The 17,066-nt window shown below is 38.7% G+C and overlaps 1 pseudogene; it reads left to right on the forward strand.

Moving 5' to 3' along the window:
* Window positions 1–1,358: 1,358 nt before the first annotated feature.
* Window positions 1,359–1,512, forward strand: LOC111763681 (U1 spliceosomal RNA; annotated as a pseudogene).
* Window positions 1,513–17,066: the final 15,554 nt, after the last annotated feature.

Genomic DNA, 17,066 nt, shown 5'->3' on the forward strand with positions numbered 1-17,066 from the left:
GCTTAATGCACATAGAAGTTTTAATTAACTTGACTGTATAAGTGTGGAGATAGATAGAGTTGATAGTAACACAAATATAGTGAGTAACAACCAGTTTATAAATGGGATTGTGACTGAAAAAGTCAGTCTGGGGAAGTAAATGTCAATAGAAAGAAAGCTAAAGAATAATCTAGGGACTGAATAACACAGTGAACCTAGAGGCAGTTGAGAATTGTGGTTAAGGGTACAAATGCAAGAGAGTCCTTCTGTTAGCTAGAGCAGATGTACATCACTATTGCAGGGTGATGGGAATATGGAGAAACATGGGAAAATTACAATTGGTGTGAACTATAGACTGTGGTTAACAGCAATACTATAATATTCTTGCATTAATGCCAAGCTATACTGTGTTGATAATGGACATGTATGGAAAAAGTGTGTCAGATGTATGCTATGGACCATGATTGGTGGTAACAGTCAGATGATATTATCTCATAATCTGTAACAAATGTTCCTCTAGTGTGTGGAGTTGTATAGGAAATCTACCATCTGTACGATTGTTTTGCAAGTTCACAATATCTGTAACAAAAGTATATTTTTTAAAAAGTGTGGGTTGGGGGAAAATACACCAAATGTAAGATAAGGAATATAGTTGGTAGTAATATTTTGATGATGCTCTTGTATAGTTTGTAACGTTTCACACCAATGCAAAGAGTTGGTGGAGGGGTGATGTATGAGACCCTTGTGTGATGTTATGTATGTTTATTTTGTAAGTTCACAATCTTTACTATACATTTATTGTTTATGTGTGTTCATGTATGAATCATATACTTCGATTAAAAAAATAATAAATGAGGCTTCTTCCTTCCCTTATAGCCTCCCTCACCAAGGCCCTAGGAAGAAGATCTGCAACCCAATACTGGGTTCAGAGCCCAGTTTTGAGCAGCTAACAGGGACAATCCTAAAGACCCAGAACATGTTGAACCAAGAATCAAAGAGCAGCAGTATCAGACAGCTGCCACCACTAAATCCCTATGAAAGAGAGAGAATTGAGCATCTGAGTAAACTCACCATCCTAATCAGATGCCTAGACATCAGCAAAAAATTACAAGTCATACTAAGAAAATGGAAGAGATGGCCTAAGAAAAGGAGTATATCAAAGCCCCAGAAGAGATGCAGGATTTGAGAAAACTAATCAATGAGATGCGCGCAAATTTCCAAAATCATATTAATAAAGAGTTGAAAGACAATATGGCTAAAGAGGTAAATGACATCCAGACATTGAGTGAGCACAAAGAAGAATTTGAAAACCTAGATAGAAAAGTAACAGAGTACATGGTTATGAAATACACATAGGTGAGAGAAAAAATACATAAGAGATACTTACCTGAGATACCATGATCATGAAGGTGGTTTTCCCAGGGCAAGGCTGATACATTGCAATGGGGATCTGTTGACCTCTGGGATTTCCCCACATGGGAGAACTCAACTGCATAATTTGTGTTGGTGGGGGATTACATCTGTGCTTCATTAAAACATTAAAAAAAAAAACAAAACCCCACATTAGAGGCATACAAGGCAGATTTGAGATGATAGAAGAAAGAATAAGAGATACCAAAGATAGAACAACTGAAATTGAAGAGAGAAAAGAATGGAAAAAATTGAGCAGGGACTTAGGGAGTTGATGATAACATGAAATGAAACAACGTACGTGTAATGGGAGTTCCAGAAAGAGAAGAGAAGGAAAAAGGGAGAGAAAGAGTATTTGAGGAAATAATAGCTGAAAATTTTCCAACTCTCATGAAAGAAATGAACTTACATGTCCAAGAAATGCACCATACTCCTATCAGAATAAATCTGATTAAACCTATTCCAAGACACATACTACTCACAATGTCAAATGTTGAAGATAAAGAGAAAATTCTGAAAAGGGAGAAGGAAACCATCACATACAAGGGATGCCCAATAAGACTTCATGCAAATTTCTCAACAGAAACCATGGAGGCAAGAGGACAGTGGTATGATAAAATTAGGATACTGAAAGAGAAAAACTGCTAGCCAATTTGCTGCTATCCAGCAAAATTGTTCTTCAAATATGAAAGTGAGTTTTAATATTCACAAACAAACAAAAACTAAGAGAGTACGTAAAAAAGAATCCACCTTTTCAGGAAATATTAAAGGAATCCTGAATTCCTGAAAGAAAAAGATGGAGAAAGAGGCTTGCAGGAGAGTATAGAAGAAAAAATAGCAGAAAGGATAACTAAAAGAGTAAAAAGACAGACAAAAATAAGATATGACATAGGAATCTACAATAATAGTTGGAAACTTCAACACACCACTCACATCATTAGATAGAACAACTAGACCAAAGATCAACAAAGAAACAGAGAACTTGAATAATATGATAAATGAGTTAGACCCAACAGACATATATGGAATGTTGTACCTAAACTCAGTGAGTTACACATTCTTCTAAAGTGCTCATGGATCTGTGTTCCTGTTAGAACACAGGTTAGGTCATAATGCAAGTGTCAATAAATATAAAAAAGATTGAAATTACACAAAGCTCCTTCTCCAATTGGAATGGAATGAAACTGGAAATCAATAATAGACAAGAAAGAGGTAAATTGGCAAATATGTGGAGGCTAAACAACACAATCTTAAATAATCAGTGGGTCAAAGAATAAATTGAAAGTGAAATTAGTAAATATATTGAGATTAATGAAAACAATGACATGACTTACCAAAACTTATAAGACACAGTGAAGGCAGTCCTGAGAGAGAAATTTATAGCCCAAACACCTATATTAAAAAAGAAGAGAGAGCTAAAATCAAAGGTCTAACTGAACAACTGGAGAAACTAGAAAATGAGCAGCAACCCACTCCCAAAGCAAGCAGAGAAAAGAAATAATAAAAATTAGAGCAGAAATAAATGAAAGTGAGAACAACAACAACAGCAAAGCAAAAGAGAAAATCAACAAAATTAAAAGCTGGTTCTTTGAGATCAATAAAATTGGCAGACCCCTAGCTAGACTAACAAAGAAAAAAAGAGAAGATGCAAGTAAATACAATCAGAAATGAAAGGTGTGAAATTATGACAGAAATAAAAACAATCATAAGAGGATATTATGAGAAACTGTGTGCCAACAAACTAGACAACCTAGATGAAATGGACAAATAGTTAGAAATGCACAAACAACCTACACTGATGCTACAAGAAATACAGGAACCTAACAAATCAATCACATTAAAAGAGATTGAATCCATCATTAAAATTCTCCCGACAAAGAAAAGTCCAGGACTGGATGGCGTCACAGGTGAATTCTACCAAGCATTTCAAGAATGAACACCAATCCTGTTTAAATGCTTCCAAAATACTGAAGAGTAGGGAAAATTATCCAGCACATTTTATGATGCCAACATCACCCTAAGATCAAAGCCAAATGAAGATACTACAAGAAAAGAAAATTAGAGCCCAATCTCTCTAAAGAACATAGATACAAAAATTCTCAACAAAATACTTGCAAATAGAATCCAACAGCATATCAAAAGACTTATCTATCAAGACCAAGTAGGATTTATTCCTGGTATTCGAGGCTGGTTCAACATAAGAAAATTAATGTAATATACCACATTAACAAATTGAAGGGGGAAAAACAAATGATCATCTCGATTGATGCATAAAAGGCATTCAACAAAATCCAGCATCCTTTCTTGATAAAAATGCTTAAAAAGATAGGAATAGAAGAAAAATTCCTCAATATGATAAAAAGGAACATATGAAAAACCCACAGCCAACATTGTGCTCAATGGGGAAAAGTATGAAAGTTTTCCCTCTGAGATCAGGAACAAGATAAGGATGCCCACTGGCACCACTGTTATTCAACATTGTACTAGAAGTTCTAGCTAGAGCAATTAGGCAAGAAAAAAATAATAATAAAAGGCATCCAAATAGGAAAAGAAGTAAAACTCTCACTATTTGCAGATGACATGATCCTATATTTAGAAAATTCTGAAACAAAGCTACTTGAGCAAATAAATGTGTTCAGCAAAGTGACAGGATACAAGATCCACATACAAAAATCAGTAATGTTTCTGTACACTAATACTGAACAATCTGAGGAAGAAATTAGGGGGGAAATTTCATTTACAATAGCAACAAAAAGACTCAAATATCTAGGAATCAATTTAACCAAAGAAGTACAGGACCTATATGCAGAAAATTAAAAAACAATGCTGAAGATATTCCATGTTAATGGATTGGAAGACTAAATATCATGAAGATGTCAATCTTACCCAAACTGGTTTAAATATTAAATGCAATACCAATCAAAATTCCAGCAGCCTATTTAAAGAAAGAAAAAAGGCAATTACCAAATTCATTTGGAGGGGAAAGTGCACCTGGATAGCCAAAAGCTATTTCACTGCCTAACCTTGAAAGATATTACAAAGCTACAGTGGTCAAAACAGCATGGTATGTTCTTTTTTTTTTTTTAAAGATTTATTTATTTATTTGATTCCCCCCCTCCCCCGGTTGTCTGTTCTCTGTGTCTATTTGCTGCATTTCTTTGTCCACTTCTGTTGTCGTCAGCGGCACGGGAAGTGTGGGCGGTGCCATTCCTGGGCAGGCTGCACTTTCTTTCATGCTGGGCGGCTCTCCTTACGGGCGCACTCCTTGCACGTGGGGCTCCCCTACGCGGGGGACACCCCTGCGTGGCAGGGCACTCCTTGCATGCATCAGCACTGTGCATGGGCCAGCTCCACACGGGTCAAGGAGGCCTGGGGTTTGAACCGCGGACCTCCCATGTGGTAGACAGATGCCCTAACCACTGGGCCAAGTCCGTTTCCCGGTATGTTCTTAATTACAGGGGCAAGAATCTCTCTAGAACATAGGCAGTGCCTTATAAAAAAAAAAAATACCAATATATCAAGCCCTCAATATTATTGCATGCAACTATGAACCTTATTCTTAAAAAAATTTCAATTTAATAGTTACCATAGGTTCTGAAGGTTGGGAGAGGAAAGAAGAATATAGTATAGATGGAACATAGGGTATTCTTAGGGCATTGGAATTATTATGCATGATCTTGCAATAATAGATGCAGACCATTTTAAATTTTGTCAAAACCCATAAAAATGTATGGTGCAAAATGTAAACCATAATGTAAACCATTGACCATGGTTAGTAGCAATGCTTCAAAATTTGTACATTGATTGTAACAAATGTACCATCCACATGTAAAATGTTTTTAATAAGGGAGAGGAGGAGGGTATTAGGTATATGGGAATCCCCCATACTTTCTATGTGACTTTTCTGTAACCTAAACCTTCTTTAAAGATAAAGAAAGGAAAAAAAGACACTGGGGGAACATATGGAAGAAATTGTCACTGTACATAAAAGATAATAGATCTTACAGTGATGAAAGATAAAATGAAATTTTTTTGTATTTTATTTGTTATTATTTTATTTTACTATTAATTTTTTTTGGTTATTTCGTTGGCTTTGTTTTTGGGGAAGTTTTGGATCACAGAAGGGTCACTGCTTTGGCAGTGGAGGATCACTGGTGCAGGGTATCAGAGATGGGGGGATGTGTGGGGAGGGGCACATACCTCTAAGGCACATGAGGTATTGTCTTGTGGGCGGAGATATCCTGGGGACTACTGCTACATTCTCTAATAGAGCAGTAAGACTCTCCCAAGTACATGGCAGTGCCTAACAGAGGGCAGACCATTATGCTAGGCCCTTGATATTGATGATTGTACTTATGAACATTTTCTTGTGAAATTGAAACTTAGCCTAGTGTTCTATATTGCCTAAGAGTTACCTCCTGAAAACCTACTTTTTGCTCAAATGTGGCCTCTCTCTAAGTCAAACTTATCACATAGATCTACTACCTTCCCCCCAGCTTGGGACATGACTCCTGGGGAGACCCTCCTTGGTACCAAGGGATTATTATCAAGTGCCAAATAGCTATGCATCTGGAAAAAGATCTTGACCAGGGAAATGGACTTGGCCCAGTGGTTAGGGCATCCATCTACGACATGGGAGGTCTGCAGTTCAAACCCCGGGCCTCCTTGACCTGTGTGGAGCTGGCCCACGTGCAGTGCTGATGCATGCATGGAGTGCCATGCCACACAGGGGTGTCCCCACGTAGGGGAGCCCCACGCACAAGGAATGCACCCTGTAAGGAGAGCCGCCCAGCGCGAAAGAAAGTACAGCCTGCCCAGGAATGGCACCACACACACGGAGAGCTGATGCAGCAAGATGACGCAACAAAGAGAGACACAGATTCCGGGTGCCACTGACAAGAAAACAAGTGGACACAGAAGAATACACAGCGAATGGACACAGAGAGCAGACAACTGGGATTGGGGGGGAAGGGGAGAGAAATAAAAAATAAAAATAAAAGACTTAAATAGATGCAGAGAAAAAAATTTAAAAAAAAAATCTTGACCAAAAGGTGGAAATATTAAATACAAGTGAGCTTTTGTGGATAAGAGATTTCAAAGTGAGTCGGGAGGTTAGCAGTTTGATATAATTGATGAATTCCAAAAAAGAAATATTGGATTATGCTTGTAATCTGATCTGTACCTGGGCATGATGGAGTTATGCTTATGATGTCATAAAAGTCATGGCAAAGAGCAGAGTTGAGGGTTTCTGTTGTTGGAGTTTTGATGTTGGAGTTTGGTGCTGAAGACTTAAGCTGGAGCCCTGGGAAGTCAGCACACAGAGGACAGAGAAGCCAGCCCCACGAAGAAAGGAACGTCGAATGAAGAGAAAAGCAAGCCCCAGGAACATAGGAACCCAGGTAACCTGAACCCTCATAGACATTGGCAGATATTTTGCTCCAAATAGACTGGTGAGGGAAGTAACTTATGCTTTATGGCCAGCTATCTGTAAGCTCCCACCCCAAATAAATACCCTTTATAAAACCAACCAATTTCTGGTATTTTGCCTCAGCACCCCTTTGGCTGACTAATACAGGAGGTCATTCCAGAGGTTACACATATGCACATCTCATCAGGATCTCATTAACGCCCCTGTAACAGGACCTCAAACAGTGGGACTCCTGAGGACTCTAGAGACGTCTCAACACTATGAGTAAGGTCAGGACTCTGACCTTACTTTCAAATTTATGCCCCCCCAATGTAACAGAGTTAGACTCATTTATAATTTTCCTGCACATGGTTCTTCTCCTCTTTTATGTGAACCTATAATTAGCACTATCTTTGTTAAATATATGTCCCAGAGACTTAAATCTTTGGTCTGTTCATGTGCCAGTCAAGCCCTGAATCTCAGCAGTGTTGCAAACAAAACCTACTCTCCAGTTCATTGGACTCACCCAGGACAACTAACAAAAGGATGATGATGGACAATGCCCATCCTAAAAAACGGAGAGTATCTACAACTGCAAGCAAGACAGTTCTGTTCATCTGTCCATGGGATCTAAGCCCCCTCTCAATCAGAAACAGAGTGAGCATCACTATCCCAAAATCCTCAAGATTGGGGAATGAACAATGGACTAAATTAGACTTATTATTGTATTATAGACTTATTATTCTAGCAATAGAAGAATTTGTATCATTGCTATAATGGCAGTGGCCACCAGAGGTTCTGAGGGGAAGGAAAGGAAAGAATAGGTATAATAACATGGGGGCATTTTGGGGACATTGGAATTCTCCTGCATGAAATTGCAATGGCAAATACAGGCCATTATACATTTTGTCAAAATCTATAAAATTGTGCAGTGCAAAGTGTCAACTACAATGTAAACTATAGTCCATGGTTAGTAGCAATGCTTCAATATGTGTTCATCAATTGTAAAAAATGTACCACACTAATGAAGGATGTGTTTAACGTGGGAAAGTATGGGAAGAAGAAGGACTACAGTATATGCGAATCTCCTATATTTTTTATGTAACATATATGTAATCTAAAGCTTCTTTAAAAATAAAAAAATACTTTAAAAAGAGAGCACGGTATTGACATAAAGATAGACATATCAATCAGTAGACTAGAATTGAGAATCCAAAAATAAACCCTCACCTCTACGGCCAACTGGTGTTCGATAAACCTACCAAAGCCGTGTTAATGGGACAAAACAGTTTTCAACAAATCGTTCCGGGAGAACTGGATATCTATAACCAAAAGAATGAAAGAGAATCCATATCTCACTCCCTCTACAAGAATAAACTCAAAATAGATCGGAGACCTAAATATCAAAGCCAGGACCATAAAACTACTAGAAGAAAATGTAAGGAAACATCTTAAAAACCTTGTGGTAAGTGGTAGTTTCTTGGACCTTACACCTAAGCATGAGCAACAACAACAACAAAAAAAGATAAACGGGACCTCCTCAAAATTAAACATTTTGCACCTCACAGGACTTTGTCAAAGGGTGAAAAGGCAGTCAATTCATTGGGAGAAAATATTTGGATATCACATATTCGATAAGGGTTTAATATCCATGATATATAGGGAGATGCTACAATTCAACAAAAAAAAGAAAACGACCCAATTAAAAAATGGGCAAAAGACTTGAATAGACATTTGTCCAAAGAAGAAACACAAATGGTGAAAAAAACACATGAAAAAATGTTCAACATCACTAGCAATCAGGGAAATGCAAATAAAAATTACAATGAGATATCATTTCATACCTATTAGAATGACCATTATTAAAAAGACAGAACTGCAAGTGTTGGAGAGGATGTGGAGAGATAGGAACACTTATTCACTGTTAGTGAGAATGTGGAATGGTACAGCCACTGTGGAGGACTGTTTGGCAGTTCCTAAGTAGGTTGAATATAGACTTGCCATGTGACCTGGCAATACCACTACTAGGTATATACTCAGAAGAACTGAGAGCCATGACACAAACAGACATCTGCACACTGATGATCATAGCAGCATTATTCACGATGCCAAAAGATGGAAACAGCCCAGGTGTCCATCAACCAATGAATGGATAAACAAATTGTAGTATATACACCCAATGGAATATTATACAGGTATAAGAAGAGACATCATAAAGCATACGACAACATGGATGAACCTGGAGGACATTATGTTGAGTGAAGCAAGCCAGACACAAAAGGACAAATACTGCATGACTGTACTACTATGAACTAAATATATTGTATAACCCCATGAATTTAATAACTTGAATATGGGTCACTAGAAAACAGAATGAGGTTAGAGAATAGAAAGCTGAGGGTTAACTTGTGCAGAATTGGTAAAAAGGATATTTGTAAATCTTAAGAAATAAATAGAAAAGGTGAAAGCCCAACATAATGTCTGTAGCTAGCAGTACAATTATGTGGGTCTGAAAGAGGTTTAAAGGGAAAGTAAAAGGAAAGATTAAAAAAATGTAAAATGGAACTGTAAAGCATAGTAAAACCACATGTGAAATATGAATATGGGTAAAATTGCATATAATACTGTTTTTCTGTGCAACTGAACAAATACATGTTAACACTACAAGATGTTAATATCAAACCAAAAAAACCCATTATACTAAGTGAAAGAAATAGACACAAAGTACTACATATTGTATGATTCCATTTCTATAAAACATAGATATAAATCAATTTATAAAGATGAAGTTAGATTAGAGGTTATGTAGGGCTGGGGAAGGACTGCTAAAGGGTGTGGAGTTTTTCTTTTTGGAGTAATGAAATTGTTCTAAAATTTTTGTGGTAATGAATGCACAATATTGTGATTATACAAAAAGTCATTTATTATAAACTTCGGATAGATCATACAATATATGAATATGTCTCAATAAAACTGCTTAATAAATAAGTAATTACACAATAATAGCCAGTAATAGCAGCTATGTACAATAGGGGAAGGATAGAAAGATCAAGGGGTGATCTTTCTACTCTTCCTTAGTTTATTTATTATTATTATTATTATTGAAATAATTAAAATGCTCTAATGATGAAAGGTGATAAATGCACAACTATGTGATTATACCAAATACCATTGTTTGTACACTTTGGATGAGTTGTATGCTTTATTAACATGTATCAATAAAATTGATTTATTGTTAAAAAAAAAAGATATCATCTATATATTGCAAAATACTCCATTGTGGAACTGTAACTCTCTTAAATGTTTAGCCAAAGTTTCCCCAAATAAGGTGGGGGCATTTTTAAATCCCCGGGGGAGCACAGTCCAAAGGTACTGTTGTTTTGCCTTATTGTCAGGATCCTCTCATTTGAATGAAAATATTTCCTGGGATTCCATGCTTAATGGCACACAATAGAAAGCAACTTTTAGATCTAACATAGTAAACCAACAAAGGTCCCTGGGCAGAGTAGTAAGCAAGGTGTACGGATTTGGCGCTACTGGGTAGATATCCTCTATTATTTGATTAATGGTTCTCAAATCCTGTACAAATATATACTCCCTTTTGGTACTGGCTTTAAGACCAGAATGGGGGTATTATATGGAGATTGGCAAGGCTGGATCAACTGCTGTCTAAGGAAAGTGTCTGCTATTGGTTTTATGCCTTTCCATAGGCTCCTATTTTCAGTGGGTATTGTTTGAGATGAGGAACTACCACATCTGGCTGGACTCTTACCTGGACTGGCTTAGCATTCTAGTCCTCCCCAGCATCCCGTCAGCCCATGCCTCTGGCTTTCTCTTCGAGAGAATGTTTTCAGGTATTTCCATCTGGGCTCCTTCTAGATACAGTGAAGCAGACTGGAGGGCACAAGCCTGCTCTGGGAGAATGTCAATGTCCAATTTTTCTGCTGAAATGTCATTTGTGCATTCAATTTGGTTAATCAGCCATGTTCAAATAGTGGCATAGGACACATTCAGACGTCTGAAAAAAGCTGTGTTTCAAATTGGTTTTCCCTGATATTCAAGTGGTTGTAAGAAAGGTGTATTATTTGAGGCTCCAGACACTACCAACTACTGCAACTGTTTTTGGAGAGAGTCCCTTGCTTCTGACTTAAAATGGAGTAAGTAGCTCAAGTGCCAATTAAAAAGTCTACAAGTTTCTTTCCCACTAGTATAGATATCTGGGACTCCTCATGGGATATGGTGATGTATCCACTCAAGTTGGAAGATACCCCTGGGCCCCATCATGCCGTTCACGCTCGTCCCCTGCTTAATGTGGCATATGGTACCTTGCTCTGTGGGGTGCTTGAGCCTCCCCTTCCTGGGGGCGGCTCAGGCCTTCTTGCCTCCAGTGTCCTTCCTTCTTGTAATGCACACATTTTTGGCCCTAAGGGACTTTAAGCCTTGGGTGAGCCAGTGGAGGCCCTTGGGGTCTTACATTTTGATGCTCTGGCCCATGGCTACTCCCAGCAAGGTGGCTGGCCACCCCATCAGCTTCCCTTGGAGTTGATGTCGGTTGTTAAAAACCTTAAAAACAATCTTGACCAGTTGAGACACTGGCATTCCTTAATCCTTCTTCTAACTTCTGCAATTTCTTTCTTATGTTTGGAGCATTTTGACAAATGAAAGTCATGTTAATCAGTCTCATATTAACTGGATGTTCAGGATCCAGATAGGTGTGTTGCCAGTAGGTCTCAAAACTCCTTTCAAGAAAAACTGATGGATTTTCTTTTGGACCCTGTTGGATCTCCTGCATTTTCTTCAGGCTTTTTAGTTTTGGGACACGTTTCTGCAGTCCTGTAATGATACACACTTTACAATTATCTAATTTAGCTCGGTCCCCCTGCTCATTTGCGCCCCAATGCAGCTCTATCATGAGAACAGCCAGAACTCCAGGAACATGCACTGGGCTCTTGGGTTGATGGACATGCAACCTATTGGCCTCCTGGCTGGGCATTTTCAAGGACCATCCTATGCTCCTCTGGTGTGAGGAGAATATTTAATAGTACTTAATGGGAAGCGGATGTGGCTCAAGGGTAAAATACCATTTAAAATAGCAACTAAAAGAATCAAATATTTAGGAATAAATTTAATGAAGGACAAAAAGGATCTATATTGAAAAAACTATAATACATCACTAAAAAGAAATCAAAGGCCTAAATAAATGGGAAACCATTCCATGTTCAGAGATTTGGAGACTAAATATCATTAAGATGTCAATTTTGGGTGTGGCTCAAGTGATAGAGCTTTCACCTACCACATGGTAGGACCTGGGTTCAATCCGTGGGGCCTCCTGGTGAAAAAGAAGAGAAAGCGTGCCCGCACAGCAAGCCAGTGCCTGCACGAGTGCCTGTGTGGTAAGCCAATGCCCCACACAAGTGAGTCATGTAGCAAGATGATGATTCATGAAAAGAGAGATAAGAGGAAAGTCAAAGTGAAGTGCAGCAGAAACCAGGAACTAGGTGGTGCAGTTGGCAGGGAACCTCTCTCCCTATCAGAGATCTCCAGGTTCAAATCCCAGTGAATTCTAGAGGAGAGAAAATGAGAAGAGAAGACACACAGCAAAAACAGCAGGGCAGGAAGAGGGGAAGGGGGAAAAATAAAAAAATAAACCTTTAAAAAGAAAGAAAGAAAGTAAAGTACTTGAATATCTGCCCAGGTCAGTTATGAGTAGAAAATAGAGGTGAAAAAGTTCTCCATTTTCTTGGGGTCACCTCAGTAGAAAGACATGTTATTTTTCCAATTATATAAATCAGAAGTCGAGAAAGGGAAATGCACATAAATGACACCTCTGGGGTGTCCCTGATCATCCAACTCAGCCAGAACTTGCCTTAGTGGAACTGCCCTGCCCAAAGACTAGTAGTTCCCTGACTGAATTGTGTGCCCAGATGGATATGGGGTGGAAAGACTATTCCTCCCTGATCAGGAGATGAAGGAGGACTGAATAAAACCTGCTCTGAGGGTGATGGGGCAGCCTCTTCCTTCCATTCCCCAGCACAGGGAGGCAGGAGAGCTGAGAATACTTCTAAATGTGATGAGGATGGGTCCTTGTCCAGGCTAGAGTCTAGTAGAACATGGGTAACTTGGGGCTGACACATTCCTGATTTCTTAGTTACCTTTTTTGGTGAGCCCCGACCCTGAAAATCTCCTTCTTTTGGATCACATTGTGACATTTTTTCTGCAAATTTTTATTCAGATGAAGAGACAGAAGAGACTGCACATAGGGGATTTCATCCTATTTCTCTTGCCTTTTACAAAACAACACTAACTGCAGTGTAGTGTTATAACTGACAGAGTCATTTGTCAGCCACTGCTCTCCATATTCCAATTTATATTGAAGCCAGGCAGTGTTTTCAAAAAATATCATCCTTCAGGAAGCAGACATGGCCCAATGGATAGGGCGTCCGCATACCACATGGGAGGTCTGAGATTCAAACCCCGGGCCTCCTTGACCCGTGTGGAGCTGGCCCATGCTCAGTGCTGATGCACGCAAGGAGTGCCCTAACATGCAGGGGTGTCCCCCACATAGGGGAGTCCCACACGCAAGGAGTGTGCTCCGTAAGGGGAGCTGCCCAGCATGAAAGAAAGTGCAGCCTGCCCAAGAGTGGCACCGCACACACAGAGAGCTGACACAGCAAGATGACACAACAAAAAGAAACAGATTCCTGGTGCCGCTGATAAGGACAGAAGCAGTCACAGAAGAACACACAGCGAATGGACAGAGAGAAGATAACTGGAGAGGGGGGGAGGGACGGGGAGAGAAATAAATAAAAACAAATCTTTTTTTTAAAAATCATCCTTTTCTTTTTCATAGACCCTTAACTAAATATAGACCAATTATCCAAGACACCTTGGATGTCCAAACTCACCCAAGAGAAACACCTCTCCACCCTTTACTGCACCCTCCCTCTTCCCAGGGAGGAAGACATCTGTTACCTTCTGAGTTGGCTGCAGTGAGCCACGGGTTTTACCCAGGCTGTCTGCCTTGCAGGTGGGGGGTGGGTGCCATTCCTGACCATGGGGGCCAACAACTCAGGGTTTTCACATCAGCCTCTTTGTCTCTCCACCCATGACCCACCCAGATGATGTGCAGCCTCTCCTAATCTGCACATCCCCAAAGAAGCTCCCTTGCAAGCTTTTTGCCCTTCCTCTGTTTGCCTACTCCAACACCATCTTCCCAGAAGCCTTCTCCCTGCTTCATTTTTCTCCATATTACTTATCACCCTCTGATATCCTAATTTACTTCTTCATTTTCTTTATTGTCCTTCTCCCTCCATAGTATGTAAGCTCCTTGAGAAGTACTTCTGTATTCCCAGGACTTGGAACAGTGGTTGGCACATAGTGGGTGCTCAATAAATATATTTTAAACAAATGACTGAATGTATTGGTATTATTATCATTATTATAGTTGAATGGATGAAGGTAATCTCTAGTTTCCAAAAGAAAATATTAATGAATAAACAAACAAAAAGTGTTCTGCTCCACAACAAATCAAATGAATACTAATTGAAGTGACAGTGTGATGCTATTTTCTAACTACTGCATTAGCAAATATTACAAAATGACAGTATTCAATATTGATAAGAGTGACATGCACTCTCATACTCTTCTGTTGGAAATGTAAATTGGTTTACTTTTTTCTAGAAAACAATTTGGCAACATGTTTCCAGGACTTTAAATGCTAGTTTTCTTAAATGTATTGACTCTATAACTAGGAAATAATCAGAGATATATGCAATATATATGCATATAGGTGTTTACAGCATTATCTGCAATCTGAAAAAAACAAATAGAAAAATAAAGGTAAACATGGAAATAGTTAAATAAATAATGGCATGTCCTTATGAAAGGATATTATGCAGCCTTTGAAAACAGTGTTCAGTCTTGTTTCTAATAACATAATAAAATGATTGTGATATATTGCAAAGGTTAAAAACTAGTATGCAATAGTATCAACAAAATAATGAGTGAATGAATGAACAAACTATATTAATACAGTATTAATAGCAGATATGTTTAGATGGTGGAAATAGAGATGACTTTTGTTTTAGCTTCTTGCCATAGTTCCGTATTTTACAAATGTTTCACAAATAACATATATTACCTTTATAATCATAAAGAAGTTTAAAAATAAAAATGGGGAGGTCCTAGGTTTGGTTCCTAGTGCCTCCTAAAGAAAAAACAAACAAGCAAGCAAACAGCAAGCAAAACAAACAAGCAAACAACTAGTAAAAACGAGCAAAACCGCAAATTAAAAATTAGAAAGTGCAACCTGTCCAGGAATGGCGCCACACACACACAGAGCTGAAGCAGCAAGATGACGCAACAAAAAGAGACACAGATTCCTGTGCCGCTGACAACAACAGAAGCAGACAAAAAGAAGGACACTCAACAAATGGACACAGAGAACAGACAACTGGGGCAGGGGGTGGGGGAAGGGGAGAGAAATAAAATAAATATTGAAAAAAAAAAGAGTTCCTAGAAATGCTAAGGGTATAAAATTCTCTCTTCTGTTTCAATTTGTGCTTAACTTTGTGTTCAAAACTCTGAAATCTGTGTTTTCCTTTGTCAGTTTGCTTGTGCTTAGGAAATAAGATTTGGGGTTCACTGGTTACAAATTGGATAACAGTAAAAAGTAACCAAAAAATGAGTCTTTAAATGTCAATACTGTCTTGTGATTGAGTTTAATGTATAAATCACAAGTGGAATTAGCACAACTACTAGAAAAGCAGAAAAACTTAGCAAAGTTGTTACAATTGATAATAAAGTTCTTTTTTTTTTTTTTTAAGATTTATTTATTTATTTAATTCCCTCCCCTCCCCCGGTTGTCTGTTCTTGGTGTCTCTTTGCTGCGTCTTGTTTCTTTGTCCACTTCTGTTGTCGTCAGCGGCACGGGAAGTGTGGGCGGCGCCATTCCTGGGCAGGCTGCTCTTTCTTTTCACGCTGGGCGGCTTTTCCTCACGGGCGCACTCCTTGCGTGTGGGGCTCCCTCACGCGGGGGACACCCTTGCGTGGCAGGGCACTCCTTGCGCGCATCAGCGCTGCGCATGGCCAGCTCCACACGGGTCAAGGAGGCCCGGGGTTTGAACCGCGGACCTCCCATATGGTAGACGGACGCCCTAACCACTGGGCCAAAGCCCGTTTCCCTACAATTGATAATAAAATTCTTGTCTTAGTTAATAGAGGTACACAATTTGCCTTAAAGTAAAAATTTACTAGAAACTGTCAGAGTTAAGATCACTTATAGATACCTTTATATTATAAAACAGCAGAAGGATAATAACTGAAATTATAACTGGGTAGTTTTAGCCTAAGCCTACTATTGTAAGTATCATCTTAACTGAATTTACCTTTGTTTATGGTCACTTCAGTCCTAGCCTCACTCTTTGCCTTTGCTTATGGTTTTTTCATGACAGCTTCTGCCTTCTATAGCTCAGGAGAAAGCAAACTTAAGACATTCCTGTCTCCTGTCCTCCTACTGGTATTAGTGTCCCTGCTTTCTCTTGCAGCTCCAAGGGTGGACTAAATTGTAACCTGGTGGAATTCTCAGCCCGCGGGGTTGAACATCCAGCAGTGGCCAATGGAGTCCTGTTACCTCCAAGGACTAGGAAGTGAAGGAGGCCTCCTGCTTTGACTGTTGGGGATTCCTGAAAGCAGCAATTCCTCAGAGAAACCAGTTCAATAACATCAGTGAGTATACATAGAATTAGTCTTGCTCATCCAAGGTCTGCTAAGGTCAGAGTGGGAAATAAGCAAAGTTCTAAAGTAAATGAAAATTGTATTAAAGCATTGGGGACATTTTGGTTATAAGCCAATAATTAAGGAATGAAATTCTTGTGCAAAACTGCATGGCCACAGTGAAAATTAGAGTAATTAAAAAAAGAGTCCTCAAAGAAATCTTTTAAATGATATCTTACAGTTAAACTTATTCTGACCTCTTATATTTTTTTATGTAATATTTTGTGTGATCTATGTATCTTTAAAAAAAAGATAATAAAAGATTGAGAATACTGATTCTGCAGGAGAATGAAAATTTTAACAGTGATTTCTGTGTTTCTGGGTCAAATTCTACTCTTGTCTACCTATTTGTTCAATATATAACTTCATACATCAGAATGATAGTAACAAATTAACAAATGAAAATTCTTAGATGAGCTCTATTCAAATTGTAAAATCAAATACGCAGTTATACATGTGAATAAGTATTCCTGGAGCCCAAATTAGGCTGAACAGG

The sequence above is a fragment of the Dasypus novemcinctus genome, chromosome 2 (assembly GCF_030445035.2).
Source record: "Dasypus novemcinctus isolate mDasNov1 chromosome 2, mDasNov1.1.hap2, whole genome shotgun sequence".
Taxonomy (NCBI): Eukaryota; Metazoa; Chordata; class Mammalia; order Cingulata; family Dasypodidae; genus Dasypus; species Dasypus novemcinctus.